General features: G+C 39.3%; 1 long non-coding RNA gene across 1 annotated transcript; it reads left to right on the top strand.

Moving 5' to 3' along the window:
- The first annotated feature begins 217 nt into the window (after positions 1-217).
- Positions 218-7,189, top strand: LOC146210013 (uncharacterized). The gene is made up of 3 exons (XR_014707989.1): positions 218-885; positions 978-999; positions 2,355-7,189. It is a non-coding gene; the product is annotated as an uncharacterized LOC146210013 (long non-coding RNA).
- The last annotated feature ends 261 nt before the right edge of the window (positions 7,190-7,450 follow it).

Here is a 7,450-nt window from a genome sequence, read left to right as displayed (position 1 = left end):
GCCATATCCTACCAGATTTTAGCATCATAACTGCAAATTATGAGAGCCTAACGTTATGAGCTGGTAATGAAATTTTCTCTGCATTGTGCCGGCCCCCCACTGGCGATGTTGCACAGTTTATGAATTTTTTTGAGGAGTTATTAGAATATACCTCTAAAGAGAAGTGTCGGTTCATTTGTGGTGGCGATGTTAATATTAATTTTTTGGAACAAAGCAATGTTGTTCGTGACTTCTCTACGCTGTTGCTCTCGTCTGGTCTCGTCTGAAACCGCAACTAGAGTAACATGTTCTACTTCGATTGCACTGGATCTTTTCATAACCAATATTGAAACTGATGTCTACAGTGCCGGAACAGTAGCTTCTGATGTGAGTGACCATTGTCCTATATTTGTCACCTATCGAAAGGAAGCCTCGAAGCATTGTGATTTTAAAGAGCGTTTCTTACTTCAACACATTACAGATTGCGCTTTAGAAGCCTTCAGATGTGCCATCTTACAACACGACTCGTCATCTGTTATGTGCAAGGAAACAGCGAATGATGCGTATGCTGCTTTTATTGCGCAGTTTTTACATATCTACATCAAGCATTTCCTGCTCTAAACAGTAACGCGCTCTAAAAAGATAAGAAAGCCGTGGATTACTCATGAACATCTAAAAATGATAATGAATGAAAATAGATTGTATCATTTGTTTTTGCGCACGCGCTCCGAAGACACTCTGAAGTACTTCAGACACTTAAGAAATAAACTCAACTCAAAACTTCGCAGGGCAAAAGCTGCATACTACGAACGTCAGTTTACTGACACTACTCGACAGCCCAGTAATATTGCCTGGAGAGTGATAAATGACGTCTTAGGCTGTCAAAAGCGAAACCTGACTCCTAAGGTAATAAACTTAAATGGTCTCGAAATAAAGGGCAAATCACTTGCAAATTATTTCAATAACCACTTTGTAAATACTTTCGTTCCTTGTTCCAGCAATGCGAATACAGATAACGAGGTGAGTAGTTTGACTCAAATAACAGAAAGCATATTTTTAGAGCCAACAGATGAAATTGAAGTTTATAATATATTCCTGGGCTTAAAGAATACCAAGGCTTTGGACATCAATAACATACAGATTAAATCAGTAAAACACGTCGCTGACTTACTTTCATCTGTGCTCACTTATATTTATAACTTGGCGCTTGAGTCTGGAATTTTTCCCACTGGTATGAAATCGGCTAAGGTTTCGGTAATTTACAAGGGTGGTGAACGCAACTTAGCTTCAAGCTATAGACCAATTTCTGTACTTCCAGTCTTTTCGAAAGCACTAGAAAAGCTTATCTACATATGTATAATGAGGTTTCTTGATAAAAAGCATGTTTTAAGTGATTTGCAGTTTGGCTTTAGAGAGACCGCATTGCTAGCACTTAAAGAAAAAATATTGCAAAATATTGAAAATAATTTTTTCACCGTGGGCATCTTCATCGATTTTGGCAAGGCGTTTGATTGTTTAGACCATAATATTCTAATCAATAAGTTGCACTCATGTGGGATACGCGGAAAGCCGCTATTATTACTGGAAAATTATCTCACTTGTAGAACACAATCTGTAACCCTCCATAATGTAAACTTCTGAGTTTCTACCTATCCGCTTCGGTTTACCGCAAGGTAGTGTGCTGGGGCTCTTGCTGTTCAATATATTCATTAATGATATCAACATAGATAGCACAGTTAAGTTTATAATATACGCTGACGACACTACACTGCTTGCCTCTGGTACAGACTTAAACAATGTCTTAACGAAATGTAACGCTACTCTAGATAAATTATCAGTTTGGTGCCGCTTAAATCGACTTAAATTAAATGCAGCGAAAACTAAAGCAATCATTTTTCGGGCAAAAAATAAAAGCTTGCACCACATTTATGTGCTAAGGTTTGAAAAACAGGTGATTGACATTGTTGAGCATAAAACATTAGAAGTATATTTTTCATCTAACTTGAGCTGGGAAACGCACATCAATTATTTTTGCAAAAAACTTTCTTCTGTTGTAGGTGCACTGTCACGGTGTCGCAGCACTTTGTCCATAAAATGTAAAATTCAGATTTATTATGCACTCTTCCATTCCCATTTAACTTACTGCAATTTAGTATGGGCTACAACGACAAAGACTAATATGAACAAATTAATTGTACTACAAAAAAGAATTGTTTGCCTGATTGCTAACCTTGAACGATCATTTCCCACAACAGACGTCTTTCAAACACATAACATCATTCACATCGACAATTTTTATGAATTCCGTCTTCTGCAAACAATGTATTTTTCTTCCACCAATGTCACAAATCATTTATCAATGTTGGCATCTTTAGAATTCCGCCATGCCTCAGTGGACACAAGGAATCAAGACACATGGACAATACTTTTATTTTGTAATAACTACAAATTGCAGTCTTTAATTCATAACCTCCCTCGCACTTTGAATATTTTTTAAAACACTGCTGGCTTTACAAAAAAAGGTCTACTGAGCTCTTTCGTGCTTCTGCTTTCTGAAAAGAAAGTTTAAAAATGGTCCCGTGACTACAAAGCTTCTAGCATATAATGCGTATATATATGAAATGAATATATGTTGCTTTGATTTGTTTATCTATGCATTATTTCCGTATGTATTGTGTTATCTTTGTGCAGATGGCTGTACGGTTCTCTTATTTACTTGATTTGCATTAATATAGCAATCTTCTATTTTCTCTTATTTACCTTACAGCTCTGTTTGAGTAAATAAGAGAAAATAGAAGATTGCTTTTGTATGAAACTTTTTCTTTTATATGCGAGTCTTTCTGATGTTTCTCTTCTGTTGTATATTGCGAGTTTTCATTGTGTTTGTATATTTCATTGTTACATTTTTGTTGACACGCTTGCTGTGTACGCCATGCCTTGCAACGATTTCCTGGACTTAGTCAAGCTGCTCTAGCAGCTTTTATACGTGGGTTGCAGAAACCTAGAAGTCAGCTTCTCTGCAGAGCAAAAACCCCTTCACCATGACAGCCAAACCTGTTTTGGGGGCAGAAGTTGGGTGCAGCGCAGAATACTTCTATGTCCAGCCTGATGTCATGCACAAACCTGTTGAGCAGAATTCCTTCACTATTGAGAGCCTGGAGGAGGTAGGGGTGGGGGAGGCATTATGAATGGCACTCAGGAACAGAGGGGTTCTTAATCCCATAATTGCGACAAGAAGGGTGCAGGAAATGGACGTGGCTATTCCTGCACTGCACCTAATTTCTGCCCCCAAAACAGGTTTGGCCGCCATGGTGAAGAGATTTTTGCTCTAGGCTTCTGCAACCCATCTATCCAGAAAACCTTCCAGCGAAACTGGAAAATAAACAACTGAACACAAGAGGGAATTCACGTCTCTCATAGCCTGAGTTGCTTTTGGACATTAAAACCCCACAAACCAAATAAGATGGAATTCGATTCTCCATCTTTTGTTTGTTAGTGAAATTTTTTGCGGTGCAAACATGTCAGTTGAAAACAGAATTTCAGACCATGAATTGATCTTTTTCACGTGTACTAGCCTTCTTGATTGGCAGAAAAAAAGCACTATTTACGGCAGATACATACCTATGTAGCTCTAGTGTACCATTGAAAAGGCATAATAATTGTTTTGCTATACTGTGACATATTGTGTCGAAAACATTATATACCATCGAAAAGTGTTCAGAATCGTCATTGAACCCAGTGGATTACCAGAAAGATAATTCACTGCAGACGACTGAGAAAAAAAGCTAAAACAGAAGCAGAGCGTTTTACTCGTCTTAGGAGTAATTTATTGACAAAGATTAAGCAAGCTAGACATAACTTCCTCAATAACCGCTTGGAAAAATCCATCAAGAGCGATCCTTCTAAATTCTGGCGATTTCTTGGGCAAACAGAAGTATCGAAAATAATAGTTGATGACAACATACTGAAGGACGCTGGCAGCATAACAGAAAATTTTAATCATTACTTTCCAAGTGTATTTTTGGAGCTGGATAAAACTAAGCATAGCGCCCTTGGATGCAATTCCTCCCATGAACTACAGTAATCACATGTGAGGGTATTCTGGCAATGCTTTTAAATATCAATATAAGAAAATCTAGTAGACCAGGTGGTATTCCCAATTTACTCCCGAGATGCTATGCTGAACAGGTTTCTGGATTCCTTACAGATCTTTTTAGCCTGTCACTAAAATCTTGCGATTTCCCATGTGATTGGCAAAAGGCACGCATTGTGAAAATACATAAAGGGCAAATGTGGAAGAGTTAATAACACCAAGTTTATATCACCAGTCAATGTTGTAAGCTGTTGGAGCATGTTATTGTAAGCTACCTCCTTGTCAAACATCACACCCTCTCACGGTTTACCAGCACAGTTTTAGAAAAAGGTCTCTTTAGACAGTTGATCACTACAGTTCATGAAATTATTGACGTGTTTGATCAGTGGGATGTTTTGTTTGGGATTTTGATAAAGTGCCTCATGGTAAACTGAAGTTGCAGCACATTCCACACAACATCCACCATGCTATCAGTTACTTCTCAGTGTGCTGGGACCGTTGTTGTTTTTGGTTTGGTTTATGGGACCTAACGTCTCAAGGCTATGAGAGGGGTTCCTTAACAGCACACGGACGCCTTGCTTTTCACCTCTGATTTATATTAACAATTTAATAGAGGTTCTACCAAATTCAATCAGGTTATTTGCAGCTGACTGTTGTTCTTAGAGAGGTCTCCTGAATGGAGGACTATGCTGTTCTACAGGCAGCTTTCTCTGCAATCGATGGCTGGTGTGGAGAGTGGGGCATGGAACTTTACAGCGAAAAAACTGTTCTTCTGCGTGTCACCAGAAAGGAACATCCCAGTACTTTTACTTATCGGCTTGGCAGGAGTGTGATTTGCAAAGTTGACAAGTACCTAGGAGTGACCCTTACAAATAATCTGACATGGTCTGCACATGTCTCAGATATTGTGCTTCTGCTTTCTGAAAAGAAAGTTTAAAAATGGTCCCGTGACTACAAAGCTTCTAGCATATAATGCGTATATAAGGTCCAAGTTGGAATATGTGTCGGTACTCTAGGATCCCCACACCAAGGATACCAAAAAACTGAAACGCGTTCAAAGAAAATTATATAAAAAAATATAAAACGCTAGATTCTCCTTCTTCGTTCATGCAACACCACCAAATTCGAGCATTGCAAATATTCCAGAAAATAAGTAGACTGCTGCTCTTATATAACTTTTTTTCGGAAAATATTACGTTAAACCTTCCAAATTGTATTCGGCAAGCTGCCACCAGGCGAACAAGGCATACCACTCTACATACACTTGTTCAGACTACACCGCCGGGGTGGCGCAGTGGTTACGACGCTCGACTACTGTTCCCAAGGACGCGGGATCGAATCCCGGCCTCGGCGGCAGCTTTTCGATGGAGGCGAAAAGCAAGGCGTCCGTGTGCTGTGCGATGTCAGCGCACGTTAAGAACCCCAGGTGGTCGAAATTTCCGGAGTCCTCCACTACGGCGTCTCTCATAGCCTGAATTGCTTTGGGACGTTAAACCCCACAAACCAAACCAAACCACTTGTTCAGACTTTTGTAAAAACAAACACCTGTAAGAACAGATTTTTTTTCTAAAACGGTGAAAGAATGGAACGAATTACCTCCGACTGTATTTGAATCAAACAGCTTTGAACTGTAATCCCTTTTTCTACATGATTAGGTGCTCTGATTTGCATTGTGTTGTCGATTTGTAAACATTTTCTTTTTGCTATATCATAACTAGATGGGAATTCCCAGTTTAGCTCTTTGTTGTATATAAGCCTGTACTTGTGTTTTTCACTTATCTCTGTGGTCGGGATTTGTGCCCCTTTTCTCGCTGAGGTGACGAGTTGAATTTGTGGTCTCCAGATTTGTTCTTGTATTTTATTCCGGCATCAAAAATAAAAAAATAAGGAACAATACATCTGATGCTGCGGGGTGCTGGCAAAAAAGCCAATAATGGCTTGACAATGGCCAGCACCCTATTCACAGGGCAGCAGGAATCAGCAATAAAAATGAGGCTATTGTACAGCCTCATTTTTTAGTCTTGCTCTTGTAATGCCCCTCCTGCTAGGGCCAAAGCAGTGGCCTGCAGTATGGTTAAATAAATAAATAAATGTTCATTTGGGTTTTTAAAAATCTACACTAATCACATTTTATGCAGTAGCAACTAGCCTGTTCATAATCAGTTCAGTTTCGGAAGAGCACAATAGTTGGGAAGGCTCTAGTTCTGTCCTCATCAGTGAGGCTCGGGGTCTGCAGACTTGAGAGTTCCAAGAGGTTGGGATGTGAAAATGTGCCAGGGTGGACAGCATATGAAGAGGACACAGAGTGCACATTGTTTTTAATGTTATATCTCTTTCTGAGACAATGTCCCATGTTTATCCAGGTCGCTTTGCAATGCCTCTGGCTACCTTATCCTTCTGCACTGTGCAGTTCGCATCGTAAGCTATGTCATGCCAGTGCTTGGCACTTTACAATTGTAGTTTGGTCTCACTCAAAATTATGTGTTACATCAAAGTGTATTAAAAGAAATGCAATGAGTAATGCTAAACTATTAGAAACTGCATCGTCTGATTGTGTTCAGCTCCAGAGCATTTCATTGGATACCAGCTGTCTCCTGTGGTTAAAATGTCAAGTGAATTGTTTCAATTGGCCACACTTGTGTAGAGCAAAACTTTTGGCCGCATGAGAGTGCTTTTTAAAACTTACATTAGGTCTGTGCTGGAATATGCATGTACTGTATGGGATCCGCCGACAAATGTTGATAAGTTCAAATTAGAAAGAGTTCAGAACTTGGCTGCCCGCTATGTTTCAGGAAATTATTGTAAACAAACTACCAGCGTAAAACAGAAATTGCAATGGGAACCACTTGAAGTGAGAGCAACAAAACTGAGGCTAAAATTACTTCATAATATTATATCACCAAAGAACTGCTATTCCCAGGGACAAGTACAATTTCTGTCCACACTATAGATCCGATAGAATTGATCATGATTATAAAGTGCGTGAATTCAGATCGAGAAGTGACTTGTTTAAATCGTTTTTTCCACGCACTGTTCGAGAATGAAACGCCCTGTCTTCATCCTGCGTTCATATATCTGACAATGAAGTGTTTGCATTGTCTTTGTAATGTCTTTTTTCTTATGCTTTACAGAACTGTGCCCCCCCACTGTAATGCCACATGTAGCACTGTGGGTAAAAGAATAAATAGATATGAAGTAAAATATATCCAGAGTTTATTCTGCAGCTGACAAAAGCACAATTTTCTCTACTTTTTTTTTTTTCAGGCATATGCGCATTCTCCTTTTTTCACTCTAGGCTCATCCTCATGGCAGTTCTGTCATTTCATTTTGGCGGGAAGTTGTGAGATGGAGTAGGTACTTGGCAGCAGCTTTCCTCAG

Source organism: Amblyomma maculatum, chromosome 1 (assembly GCF_055883805.1).
Source record: "Amblyomma maculatum isolate TAMU_Amacu chromosome 1, ASM5588380v1, whole genome shotgun sequence".
NCBI lineage: Eukaryota > Metazoa > Arthropoda > Arachnida > Ixodida > Ixodidae > Amblyomma > Amblyomma maculatum.
This window is presented reverse-complemented; position numbering and strand designations above follow the sequence as displayed.